The sequence below is a fragment of the Amblyraja radiata genome, chromosome 7 (genome assembly GCF_010909765.2).
Source record: "Amblyraja radiata isolate CabotCenter1 chromosome 7, sAmbRad1.1.pri, whole genome shotgun sequence".
In the NCBI taxonomy this organism is placed as follows: domain Eukaryota; kingdom Metazoa; phylum Chordata; class Chondrichthyes; order Rajiformes; family Rajidae; genus Amblyraja; species Amblyraja radiata.
In genome coordinates, this window is record NC_045962.1 from 76,772,529 (window position 1) to 76,787,051 (window position 14,523).

Below are 14,523 nucleotides of genomic sequence, written 5' to 3' on the forward strand. Positions count from 1 at the left end.
GTACAGGGTCTTGGTGAGACCACACCTGGAGTATTGCATACAGTTTTGGTCTCCTAATCTGAGGAAAGACATTCTTGCCATAGAGGGAGTACAGAGAAGGTTCACCAGACTGATTCCTGGGATGTCAGGACTTTCATATGAAGAAAGACTGGATAGACTCGGTTTGTACTCACTAGAATTTAGAAGATTGAGGGGGGATCTTATAGAAACTTACAAAATTCTTAAGGGGTTGGACAGGCTAGATGCAGGAAGATTGTTTCCGATGTTGGGGAAGTCCAGAACAAGGGGTCACAGTTTAAGGATAAGGGGGAAATCTTTTAGGACTGAGATGAGGAAAACATTTTTCACACAGAGAGTGGTGAATCTCTGGAATTCTCTGCCACAGAAGGTAGTTGAGGCCAGTTTGTTGGCTATATTTAAGAGGGAGTTAGATGTGGCCCTTGTGGCTAAAGGGATTAGGGGTATGGAGAGAAGGCAGGTACAGAATACTGAGTTGGATGATCAGCCATGATCATATTGAATGGCGGTGCAGGCTCGAAGGGCCGAATGGCCTACTCCTGCACCTATGTTCTATGTTCTATGTTTCTATATCACTTGTGCGAACAACTTATCTCTAAATGTGCTTTACAGAGTGAAATCAATTTCTGAGTTTTAAATGGAGATTCCCAGCAAACCATTTACCCAGCTCAGTTCACAACTTTGCTTAGAGTCATCGAATGATACAGTATGGAAACAGGCCCTTTGGCCCAACTTGCTCACACCGACCAACATGTCCCATCTACACCAGTCCCACCTGCATGCTTTTGGCCCATATCCCTCCAAACCTGTCCTATCCATGTGCCTGTATAAATGTTCCTTAAACACTGCCTCAATTACTTTTCAAAAAAATTGCCACTTTTAGGAGCGGCATGGTGGCTCTTTTGGTAGAGTTGCTGCCTTAATGCGCCAGAGACCCGGGTCCGTTCCTGACTATGGGTGCTGTCTGTACAGAGTTGATATGTTGTCCCCATAACCTGCATGGGTTTTCTCCGGTTTCCTCCCAAACTCCAAAGACATACAGGTTCTGTAGGTTGGTATAATTGTAAATTGTCCCTAGTGTGTGTAGGAACGTGTCAATGTGCGGGGATCGCTGGTCGGCGTTGACTCGGCGGGCCGAAGGACCTGTTTCCATGTTGTATCTCTAAACTAAACTAAATTAAACTGAAGCAACTTCTTGATGCTTTTACACTGCAACACAGCTCTACAGAAACTTGACTAGGAGCTGCTATATTTTTGACAATAGAACTTCCTGGAGTTTTGAAGCCACTGACTAATGCAGCAGAAAATAGAAGAAGTGCAGATGGCTATTTGAAGAAGGCATTTTAACGCCAGCAATCGCAACTGCTCTGGATAAGTTATGCTGAGAGGAATGGAAATTGAAAGGTTTTATTGTTTTGGAGTTAAATTAACTCCCTGGTGCTTAATTTCAAAAGTTAATAAAGAGCATTGGCAGAACAGGGAGTGGAAGCTTCACATGCAGGTTTACAGCTTAAAGCTAAGGTTCAGATCCACATTGCCAGTGATTGAGCATTATGCCTTTGCACAGATGTCAGGATCAAACAGAGGCATCATTTCTATAAATTAGGATAAACAGACTACCCGAGAATGGATTGCCGACCTGTGACTATGGTAGCATTGATTAAAATTACTCTGACAAGATTACTCTGAGTTAGTTTCAATTTACTACCAGAATCAAAACTTGGAGGCACAGATGTACAACTGATAGAGCCGTTGCCTCACAGCACCAGTGACCCGGATTCAATTCTGACCTTGGGTACTGTCTGTGCGGAGTTTGCACGTTCTCCCTGTGACCATGAGGGTTTTCTATGGGTGCTCCGTTTTCCTAACCACATTCCAAAGATGCGCAGGTCCGTAGGTTAGTTGGCCTCTGTAATACGTCCCAAATGTGTAGGGAAAGTAGGATAACATAGAACTAGTGTGAACGGGTGATGAATGGTCGGCATGGACATGGTGGGTCGAAGGGCATGATTTCATGCAGCATTTCCAAACTAAAGTAAACAGAACTTGTAGATTTGCTGTAAAATTAATATTTACTCATTGGAAGTTTAATTTTGAAAAAAACAAACAAGAAAAATCACAAGTTCCATTCGTTCTGCAACAGTGTTAATAGAAAAGACGTGGCACAGTGGCGCAGCAATAGAGTTGCTGCCTTACAGCGCCAAGGACAAGGGTTCGATCCTGGGCATGGGTGTTGTATGTTCTCCCTGTGACCGAATGGGTTTTTAACAGGTGCTCTGGTTTCCTCTCACACTCCAAAGCCGAACAGGTACTGTAGGTTTTACTGTAGGTCAATTCTTCCCTTCCCTCCCGTACCACCCCCTCCCCTGGCACTTTCCGTTGCAACCGCAAGAAATGCAACACCTGTCCCTTTACCTCCCCCCTCGACTCCATTCAAGGACCCAAGCAGTCGTTCCAGGTGCGACAAAGGTTCACCTGTATCTCCTCCAACCTCATCTACTGCATCCGCAGCTCTAGATGCCAGCTGATTTACATCGGTGAGACTAAGCGGAGGTTGGGCGATCGTTTCGCCGAACACCTCCGCTCAGTCCGCAAGAACCTACCTGAACTCCCGGTGGCTCAGCACTTCAACTCCCCCTCCCATTCCCAATCCGACCTCTCTGTCCTGGGTCTCCTCCATTGCCAGAGTGAGCAACACCGGAAATTGGAGGAACAGCACCTCATATTCCACCTGGGTAGCCTGCGTCCGGCGGGCATAAACATTGAATTCTCCCAATTTTGCTAGCCCTTGCTGTCTTCTCCCCTTCCTTAACCCTCGAGCTGTCTCCTCCCATCCCCCCGCCCTCGGGCTCCTCCTCCTCCCTTTTTCCTTCCTTCTCCCCCCCCCCCCCCCCACCCCCTATCAGTCTGAAGAAGGGTTTCGGCCCGAAACGTCACCTATTTCCTTCGCTCCATAGATGCTGCTGCACCCGCTGAGTTTCTCCAGCATTTTAGGTACTGTAGGTTAATTGGTTTGATATAAGATATAAATTGTCCCTAGTGTGTAGGATAGTGTAAGTGTACGGGGTGATCGCTGGTCGGCATGGTCTCGGTGGGGTCGAAGGGCCTGGTTTTGCGCTGAATCTCTAAAACGGAAAAAACTAAAAACTAAAAGAGAATTGGACAATAGAATGATGCTGGTTTACAATAAAACGACACAAAGTATTTGAACAACTCAGCGTTTCAGCCGGCATCTCTGGAGAACTTGGATAGGTGTCGTTTTGGGTTGGGACACGACCAGAAATGATGCCAATCGATGTTCTCCAGAGATGTTCCTGGCCTGCTGAGTAACACCAGCACTTTGTATCTTTTTCAGGCAGTAAAAAGAACAATGCGTTCACATTTAACTGAAAAGCAGTGATTATTATGTGTGCTACTGCTCGGCAATCAATTTCTAAAACACAGCCCAAGCACTGACAAGCCAGGAGACCAAGGATTAACCTTAAATTCTCTAAATGTTTTGGGATTTGGATAAGCAGGCGACAAATAAACAATTTCACTGCCCAATCCTTGAACCAGTGATTAAGTTTGATAAAAAAAACTCAATTGCATGTAAACGGCACACTGCCCAACAAATGAATGTAGACAGGGTTCAGAGAAGGTCATGTTGGGAACCATGCAGTTCTACAGGAATTAGTGATCAGGCAATAAGCAACGTTCTCTCAACCTTTCAGCTGGAGAAGGTCAACGATGTGGTAAAGGGCCAACTATTCAATGTATCACTGAGCAAGAACTATTGCAGCTCACAGCTAACTAGTGAACTGCTGCTGTTCACGTGACAACGTGCAAGTGACGGTAAAGAGCCATTGAGCCATTTGCTGGACACTCAGACGTGCAACTTACTTGTTTGTGCTTTCCTCATGGATTTGGAAGGCTTTGGAAGACCAAAAATAAACACAAAATGCTGGAGTTACTCAGCGAGCCAGGCAGCATCTCTGGTGGGAAGGAATGGGTGACGTTTCGGGTCGAGACCCTTCTTCAGACTGAGAGACAGAGGAGGGCGAGATTCAGAGGTAAGGAAGTGTAAGGTGTGAAAATAAGACATCAAAGGGGATGGCGATCAAGGAAAATGTCAAGACATCAAATGGGGTGGATATCAGTCCTGAGCTACTATCTACATCATGGTACCTTTGGACTATCTATGAATGGACTTTATCTCGCACTAAACATTAGTCACGTTATTCCCTTTATCATGTATCTGTACATTGTGGGTGGCTTGATTGTAATCATGTATTGTCTTTCCGCTGACTGATTAGCACGCAACAAAAGATGTTCACTGTGCCTCGGTGCAAGTGACAATAAACTAAACTCATTTCAAACTCAGTGCTTCCTCAAACTGAAGCTCTGTGCCTGGCCTGTGAATTGTGCTGGTAAATAGTAGTAGTTCAGTCATGGGATCTTTAACACATAGACGTCCAAAACTCGCTGACAGATCCCAGCCGGTTAATCTGTCGGTGTTACAGAAGCAGAAGAAGGAACTCAGCGGGTCAGGCAGCATCCGAGAGGGGAAATATAGTCAGTCGACGTTTCAGGTCGAGACCCTTCAAACCAGTGGGTGTGTTCTGCTGCAAGACTCCACAAGGAGCCCCCAAAAACAGAGCACAAACCTACTGCAAGAACAAGGAACTGCAGATGCTGGTTTATATAACAGGACACAAAGTGCTGGAGTATAGGGCCTGTCCCACGAGCATGCGACTCCATGCGGCAAGCGCGAACTAAAGGGCCGGTCCCACTAGCATGCGACTCCATGCGGCAAGCGCGAACTAAAGGGCCGGTCCCACCAGCATGCGGCAAGCATGACCAAACCAGAAGCGGGGGCCGCGCGGAGGTCGAGTGAGTGACATGAAGTTCGAGCAAAGTCCGCGGGAAGTTCGCGCGTGACGTACGGTGTCGTGGCGGCTGCGGGCCGGCGCCGCACAGAATTTTTGAACACGGTCAGTTTTTCGGAGCCCCGCGCGATGTCGGGACCAGCTCCGCACAACTCCATACGGCTCTGGCGATTGAAGTGGGACCGGCCCCGCGAGGCCGTACAGCTCAAGCGACCACGTTAGGTCGCGCTTGCCGCATGCAGGCGCATGCTGGTGGGACCGGCCCTTTAGGTCGCGCTTGCCGCATGGAGTCGCTTGCTCGTGGAACAGGCCCTTTACTCAACGGGACAGGCAGCAGCTCTGGGGAACATGGATAGGTGACATTTTGGGTTGGGGCCCTTCTTCGGCTAACCCACCAACCAGTGGGTCATTGGGATGTGGGAGGAAGCCCAGGGTCACAGGAAGAACGTGCAAATTTCACTATAGGTCAGGATTAAACCCAGTGCTGCTGGGGCACAAGGGAGCAACTCTTCTTACTCTACCACTGCACTATCCATTGGATCATTGTATTCTCCTCAAGGTCATGAAGAGTGGCACAGTAGTGCAGCTGGTGTAGAGATCTGGACTGACCTCGGGTACTATCTGTATGGAGTTTGCATGTTCTTCATGTGAAATTGGAATAACATAGAACTAGTGTGAACGGGTGATCGAAGGTGGGTGTTGACTCAGTTGGCTGAAGGGCCCGTTTCCATGCTGTGTCTGTGAACTAAACTAAATGTTTCTCCCCAACCCAACAGCTGAGTACACTTTGCTGCTGAATGACATTTCCAGAGTAAATTGCTGCAGCATCGAAAGACAATTTACATGCGGTTGCAATGTCACATTCTTCCCCCACAACATGGTGATTAAAGGTGAAGAAATGGTCACAGAACCCTTCTCTGCCCCGCACTCCTTCATGAAATGGGATTCTTGTTTTAATTAAGGCCGACGTTCCCAAGGTTCCCATGATGATCTCGCAACATATGGCTCTTATTCGAACCAGACAATTAAGTCGCATTATGTTTGAAGGAGAAGCATGCACCACTCCCTCCCAGCCATCTGCAAACCACCCTTAGCTTTAACCTGCAGGACAGATTATGCAGAGTTTGCATAACACCAAGCAATTCAGTTCAGTTTAGTTTATTATCACGTGTACCAAGGTGCTGTGAAAAGCTTTTGTTGCGTGCTAACCAGTCAGCGGAAAGACAATACATGATTACAATCAGTGGCGGACTATGTCTAAAAATATTGGTTGCCAGGAGACAAAGGGGGCCCACCCACAACTACAATGCTATCATTTAACAGGGGCCCACTTGACATCACTTGCTATCACTTCATCAGGGGCCCACTTGCCATCGGGCAAGATGACACCCTGGCCAGTCCGCCACTGATTACAATCGAGCCATTTACAGTGTATAGATACATGATAAGGGAATAGGTTTAAAAGTGTGGAGCAATTGTAACTTGTGATTGCAGATCCACCTCTGTGACACGCACACAAATAGTTGCCTGTGCTGGGCGCCATCTTGGAGCATTCCTTCTACTTTAAGCATCCATCTTTGAGATCTCATCCCATACAGAGTCGAGTTATGCAAAGCAATTTTGCTTCTTAAACATTTAAAACCAAATTATCTTTCCTGTTGTTCTTTAGAATAATTAAAAGACAAAAGAAACAAATATCATGCTCTTACCTGAAGTCCTTTTTAAACTCAATTCTCGTATTGATAAAATATCTGCACTAATGCAAAGCAAGTGTAACTATATGCTGGGAATGGGAATGCTAGGGTTCCAGAGGGAAAAAAACATTGATGGGCCACAGAAGTGAAGATTTTCATGCGTGGAAAAGAAGGAATTGGAGGTGTGTGGGGAGAAGGGAGGGCAGAGCAATAATGAATAGTTTAGTTTCGAGATATAGTGTGGAAATAGGCCCTTTGGCCCACTGAGTCGCCACCTGTTCACACTAGTTCTATGTTATCCCACTTCCTCATCCTACACACAAGGTGCAAATTACAGAAGCCATTAACCTATAAACCTGTACGTCTTTGGAATGTGGGAGGAAACCAGAGCACCCGGAGAAAACCCACGCAGTCACGGGGAGAACATGCAAACTCTGTACAGACAGCACCCGTAGGCACAATCGAACCCGGGTCTCTGGCGCTGTAAGGCAACAACTCTACCGTTGTGCCAATGTGCTGGTCCTTTTTAAAGCAGGAGTATTTTTCAAATGTCTTCAATTCCTGGCTGGAAAACACTCGGTTCTGATTAGGATGTGAAATAGATAGAAAGAATAAAAGTCACAGATAATTTTCTCCTTATAGAATCAGTTATATAGCATGGAAACAGGCCCTTCTGACTAACTCGTCCATGCCTTCCTGAACTAGTTTATGTTTAGTTTTAGACTCTCCTATCATTTTAGACTCTCCTATCACTCTCTGCCACAGAGGGTAGTTGAGGCCAGTTCATTGGCTATATTTAAGAGGGAGTTAGATGTGGCCCTTGTGGCTAAGGGGATCAGAGGGTATGGAGAGAAGGCAGGTACGGGATACTGAGTTGGATGATCAGCCATGATCATATTGAATGGCGGTGCAGGCTCGAAGGGCTGAATGGCCTACTCCTGCACCTAATTTCTATGTTTCTATGTTTCTATTAGAAAAAGACTATAACAACCTACCTTATCTATGCCCCTCATGATTCTATGAACCTCTGCAAGACCATAGTCAGTGTCCGAGTGATGCAGCATGGAAAAAGGCCCTTCGGCCCAAATTTCCCACACCGACCAACACATCCCAGCTAAACTAATCCCTCCTGCCCGCATGTTGCCCATATCTGTCCAAACCTGTCCTATCCATGTGTATGAATGAAGAAGTCTGAGGAAGGGTCTCGACCTGAAACATCACCCATTCCTTCTCTCCAGAGATGCTGCCTTATGTTGTGTTACTCCAGCTTTTTGAGTCTATCTTCTGTCCTATCCATGTACCTGGTTAACTGTTTCTTAAACATTGGGATAGTCCCAGCCTCAACTACCGCATTAACATTGAATTCTCCCAATTTGGCTAGCCCGTGCTGTCTCCTCCCCTTCCTTTACCCTCTAGCTGTCTCCTCCCACCCTCCCATCCGCCCGCCCTCGGGCTCCTCCTCCTCCTCCCCTTTTCCTTCTTTCTTTCCCCACCCCCCATCAGTCTGAAGAAGGGTTTCGGCCCGAAACGTCGCCCATTTCCTTCGCTCCATAGATGCTGCTGCACCCGCTGAGTTTCCCCAGCAATTTTGTGTACCTCATCTAGCAGCTCGTTCCATACATCCACCACCCTCTGTGTGGAAACAGTTACCCCCTCATATTCCTATTAAATCTTTTCCCCTTCACCTTAAACCTGTGTCCTCTGGTCCTCGATTCACCTAATCTGGGCAAGAAAGTTTCAAGATATAGTGTGAAAATAGGCCCTTTGGATAGAGATAGAGATGTTTTTTTGCCTTCTATCACAGCGAGGAGGAGATGCGCTGTGATGGATGTCTGTGTAAATTGTGTTGTGTCTTGGGTCTTTTTTTTCATGTGTGTATGACTGCAGAAACAACATTTCATTTGAGCCTCTATGAGGTTCAAGTGACAAATAAATTGTATTGTGTATTGTGTTGTGTGTATTGTGAGACTCTGCATCTACACGATCCATTCCTCTCATGATTTTATGCACTCATCCCTTAGCCTCCTTTGCTCCGGGGAAAACAGTGTCAGACTAAACCGATCTCTCTTTATAACTTAAGCCTTCCAGACCCAGCAACATCCTTGTCTGGACTTTCCAGATGAATGGCATTGTTCCTACCATGCAGTCACCAGAACGACACAACTGCATCAGAACTGCATAACATTATTTATTTTCATTAACAGGAGCACTTTTCAAATGGCTTCGATTCATGGCTGGATGACCTTCAGCTCTGATTAGGATGTAAAACAGAGAGCAGGAATACGTCACAGAGTTTTCTCCTGTATATTACACGCAAGGAATTGTACGATGCTCTAAAAGAATGTTCAGACTACAGGATAAGCATGGGCACAGAGGCAAAACCTCCCTGTGCCAACAGCAAGCCAAAATAAAGAAGGCTTAACTCTATTCTACATTAGTCGCTTAAATTTAGAAGATTGAGGGGGGATCTTATAGAAACTTACAAAATTCTTAAGGGGTTCGACAGGCTAGATGCAGGAAGATTGTTCCCGATGTTGGGGAAGTCCAGAACAAGGGGGTCACAGTTTAAGGATAAGGGGGAAATCTTTTAGGACCGAGATGAGAAAAACATTTTGCACACAGTGAAATCTCTGGAATTCTCTGCCACAGAAGGTAGTTGAGGCCAGTTCATTGGCTATATTTAAGAGGGAGTTAGATGTGGCCCTTGTGGCTAAAGGGATCAGGGGGTATGGAGAGAAGGCAGGTACAGGATACTGAGTTGGATGATCAGCCATGATCATATTGAATGGCGGTGCAGGCTCGAAGGGCCGAATGGCCTACTCCTGCACCTATTTTCTATGTTTCTATTAAACACAAACAAGATTTGGGCAGCAAGTGGGTGGCACGGTGGCGTAGTGGTAGATCTACTGCCTTACAGCGTCAGAGACCAGGGTTCGATCCTGACGACGGGTGCTTGTCTGTACGGAGTTTGTACGTTCTCCCCATGACCTGCGTGAGTTTTCTCCGAGATCTTCGGTTTCCTCCCACGCTCCAAAGACTACAGGTTTATAGGCTAATTAGCTTGATATAAATGTATACATGTTAAATTGTCCCCAGTGTGTGTAGGGTAGTGTTAATATGTGGGGATCGCTGGTCAGTGCGGACTTGGTGGGCGGACTCAGACCTGTTTCAGCGCTGTATCTCTAAACTAAAAAGCGAAATTCTTTCCTGGCAGGAATCTCAGCTTGGTTTTTCCTGGAACAACTGCCCCCACATATCAGTGCGTGGCTGCACAAGCATTATAGTTGAAGGCTTGCAACCAAGCAAATTGCTGCAGCCCTGTTCTGGTTATATCTTGAGTCATACTGAAATTTTACACTTCAGTTTAGTTTAGTTTAGAGACACAGCACGGAAACAGGCCCTGCGGCCCACCGAGACCATGCCGACCAGCGATCCCCGCGCACTAATGCTATCCTACACACTCTAGGGAAAATTTACATTTATACCTGGCCAATTAACCTACAAACCTGTACGTCTTTGGAGTGTCGGAGGAAATGGGAAATCCTGGAGAAAACCCACATGGGTCACGGGGAGAACGGACAAACTCCGTGCAGAGAGCACCCCTTTAGTTAGGATCGAGCCTGGGTCTCTGGTGCTGTAAGGCAGCAACTCTACAACTATGCCACCGTGCTGCCCTATAAAGGTCCCTGGCTGATTGAACCAAGTGCCCAGACTTGTGGCTTTGGCAAAGGAAGCCTCATGTAAAACTAACTGCAATGGAACACAAAATTAAATGTCATTTTTATAAAGTAAATCGTTGCATTCTTCCCCAGCACATACAGCCAAACATTTCAAAGCAAAGTGCCTAACCATATGGTAAATAAAAATCTGAATTACAAACTTTAATTCATGGCTCATTAAACGGTTTAATGAGCCAGCTGCCTATTTATTTTACACGAGTTAATACTGGTTAATATTGGACAGAGAAATGTAACAAGTCCGCAAGCCGCTCTTTAATGTAATAAATGGATTGCAGATTGCCCACTTGGCAAGACAGATACTTTTCCGTTAAAACGACTGCAAACAGAGGTCGTCTCAGGGCAGCACAGTGGCACAACTGGTGGAGCAGCTTCCTCAAACTCCAGTGATCAGAGTTCAAGTCTGGACTCTGGTGTTGTCCGTGCTGAGTTCCAATGTATTCCCTGTTAAGGTGCAGGTTTTTCTTCTGGATGCTCTCATCTTCGAAGGGCCTGTTTCCGTGATGCAACTAAACTAAACTGAAGTGTAAAATGATCCCAGGAATGAGTAGGTTAACCTATGATGACCAATTGTGGTCACTGGGCCTGTATTCGGTAGAGTTTAGAAGAATGAGGGGACAAACTCATTGAAACACACAGAATAGAGAATGGCTTGTGGATAGAGTGGATGTGGAGAGGATGTTTCCACTAGTGGGAGAGTCTAGGTCTAGAGGTCATAGCCTCATGATTAAAGGACTTTCTTTTAGGAAGGAGATGAGGAGACATTTCTTTAGTCAGAAGGTGGTGAATCTGTGGAATTATTTGCCACAGAAGGCTATGGAGGCCAAATCAGTAGATATTTTTAGGGCAGAGATAGATAGATATATTCTTGATTAGTATAGGTGTCAGAGGTTATGGGAAGAAGGCAGGAGAATGGGGTTAGGAGGGAGAGATAGATCAGCCATGATTGAATGGCGGAGTATACTTGGTGGTCCGAATGGCCTAATTCCACTTATTCCTTATGACCATGTGACTCCAGGCATGGATATCACAGTGGCACAGCCAGTAGAGCTGCTGCCTCACAGCACCAGAGTCCCAGGTTCAATCATGACCTCGGGTGCTGTCTGTGTGAAGTTTGCACGCTCTCCCTGTGACCGCGTGGGTTTCCTCCAGGTGCTCCGGTTTCCTCCCACATCCCAGACTTGCGAGTTAATTAGCTTGTGTAAATTGCCCCTAGTGTGTAGCGAATGAATGCAAAAATGCGACAATAGAACTAGCATGAATGGTTGGTGTGGGCTCGATGGGTTTGTTTCCATGCTGTCTCTCTAAACTAAACTTAAAAAACTAAATGTAGTATCATAATAAGAGTTTATTATTCAACTACTGAGCTTTGTTGCATTCATCATGTGCATGCTGTTGTTCTTTGGTCTATATCCCTTTTTAATTGGAACTGTCATAAGATATCACTGCACCACCCTCAAGATCTACCTCAGCTCTGTTCTGTAGCAATTCTATAATTTTAAGAAATAGAATCGTTTCAACTTTCAGAAGTTAGTTTAGGTAATTCCAGTCCTGACATTGTCTAAAAGGGGTGTCATTACCTGCAAGGCTTTGTCCTGCCCCTCTTCTCTTCCAGCTTTCTTTCCCACCCCCTGAAGAATGATCCCAACCTAAAATGTCACCTATCCCTGTTCTCCAGAGATGCTCTAGCGCATGGTGTATTTTTTGGACAGAGGGAGTTGCGTGTAGTGTAAAGAGCTCAGCCTACCTGTAGGAACATAGAAAGTGGATGCAGGAGTAGGCCATTCGGCCCTTCGAGCCAACACCTCCATTTAAATATGATCATAGCCGATCATCCAGAATCAGTTCCCTGTTCCTGTTTTTTTCCATTATCCCTTGATTCCATTAGCCCTAAGAGCTATATCTAACTCTTTCTTGATTACATCCAGTGAATTGGCCTCCACTGCCTTCTGCGGCAGAGAATTCCACAGATTCACAACTCTCTGGATGAAAACATTTTTTCCTCAACTCAGTCCTAAGTTGCCTGCCCATTATTCTTAAACTGTAACCCCTGGATCTGGACTCCCCCAACGTCGGGAACATTTTTTCTTCATCAAGCCTGTCCAATCCCTTAAGAATTTTATATGTTTCAATAAAATCCCCTCTCATCATTCTAAATTCCAGTGAATACAAGCCCTGTCAATCCATGTATAGGTGAATTATACTGGAGAGTCACCATAGTGGTGCAGCAGGAATACTGAGCCTGTGCCTCAAGAATTCAATTATAAAAATAGGCAGACTTGAGTCACCAGTGCAAACAAAATAGACAGGTTGAAATGTTTGCCTTCCCCAATTCCTGTGGCAACAGTTTTGTCGATTTGTGGTAATTGGGCGCAGCGTTTTAGGTGCTCGAACCAACCTTGGAACCAATAAAGCTGAATAGCTTCTTTCAAAAAGGGGGAAGGAAAGTAAGAGAATGCTAGGGACTTTAGAAATGCAGCAGGGAAAAAGGGCCTTCGGCCCACCGAGACCACACCGACCAGACATGCCCGCACATTAACACAATCCCACACACACTAGAGACAACTAAAATGTTTATGTCAAGCCAATTGGTGTACGTCTTTGTACATCTTCGGAGGAAACTGATGGTCTCGGAGGAAACCCACGCAGGTCACGGGGAAAACGTACAAACTCCGTACATACAGCACCCATAGTCGGGATTAAACCCGGATCTCTGGCGCTATAACAGCTACAAGGCTGCATCTCTACCATGCTATCGGGGAGAACATATAAACTCAGTACCTGTAGTCGGGATCGAACCCATGTCTCTGGTACTGCAAAGGCAGCAACTCTACTGCTGCGCCACCGTGACGCCCTGAAGTTACCTAGAACCTTCTAATCTTGGCTTGGACATGCTGATCTCAACTAAAAAATAAGAAAAGCCTGAAACTAATTGAGAGAGCTTTTACATTGGTAACAAAAGTAAAAGAATAATCCCCATGACCCTGATACTCTGTAATCCTGGAGCCCCCTCAGTTGGAACCCTCATCTAAAATCGCTGGTTCTGCAAGGAACAGGGTGTGGAATCATTGAAATTCAGAGCCTTGGACAGACACCATTTGGCCCATGTACTGGAGCCGAAAAAAACTACAGCTGGAGTCCCTGCGTCACTTCATGGTCACAACCTCCCAATCCCAAGGCAACCAATTTTTCTGTTTGTTAACCAATTCTCAATCCATGTCCTGAAAGGAATGGTAGATGCTGGTATATTCCGGAGATAGACACAAATTGCAGGGGTAACTCAGCGGGTCAGGCAGCATCCCTGTGCTTTGTGGCCATTATTAAATTGCCTATGCAGTTGAGATTGATCCTCACCCTAAGGAATGAAGATAAAACAATGGCAACAAAAATCCTCTGTGTGACTGTTGAAATGAATAGGTACAGTTTGCAAAGTAATGTCTTCAGATCAACGTGACCACAAGTTTGTATCTATGGAAAAATGTACCAATTTGTAGAATAAAAACATATTTTAGGTCCTTCAGAGCATTAACTACAGAGCTACACTTGGCCCATTGACTGCAGGACCAGCACCTATTGGTCATAGAGCAAGGAAGCAGGCCCTTTTGACCCAACCCGACCAAGATGTCCCATCTACACTAGTCCCACCAGCCCATGTTTGGCTCACAGCATCTAAACCTTTCCTTTCCACAGAAGACTGTAGAAGCCAAGTCAATAGATATTTTTAAGGCAGAGATTGATCGATTCTTGACTAGTACAGGTGTCAGGGATTATGTGAGGGAAAGGGAAGCGAGGGAAATATAGATCAGCCATGATTTAATGGCGGAGTGGACTTGATGGGCTGAATGGCTTATTTCTGCTCCTACAACTTATGAACTATCCATGTACCTGTCCAAATGTCTTTTAAATATTGTGAAAGTATCTGCCTCATCTATCTCCTCTGGGTGGTCATTCCATATACCCACCACCCTCTGTGTGAAAACGTCGCTAACTAGGGCTGTAGATTTCTATGATTCAACACTTATAGCCTTGCAGAATTGGAAACAACATACTACAGATGTGTAGGAAGGAACTGCAGATGCTGCTTTACATTGAAGATAGACACAAAATTGCTGGAGTATCTCTAGTTTCCCTCCCCCCTGACTCTCGGTCCGAAGAAAGGTCTCGACCCGAAACGTCACCCATGCTTGTCCCGCTGAGTTACTCCAG

The 14,523-nt window shown here is 45.7% G+C and overlaps 1 protein-coding gene across 3 annotated transcripts in view; it reads right to left on the reverse strand.

Annotated features, from left to right (window-relative positions):
• Positions 1 to 14,523, reverse strand: part of mras (muscle RAS oncogene homolog) — a 60,126-nt gene that overhangs the window by 25,727 nt on the left and 19,876 nt on the right. The window lies entirely within an intron of this gene.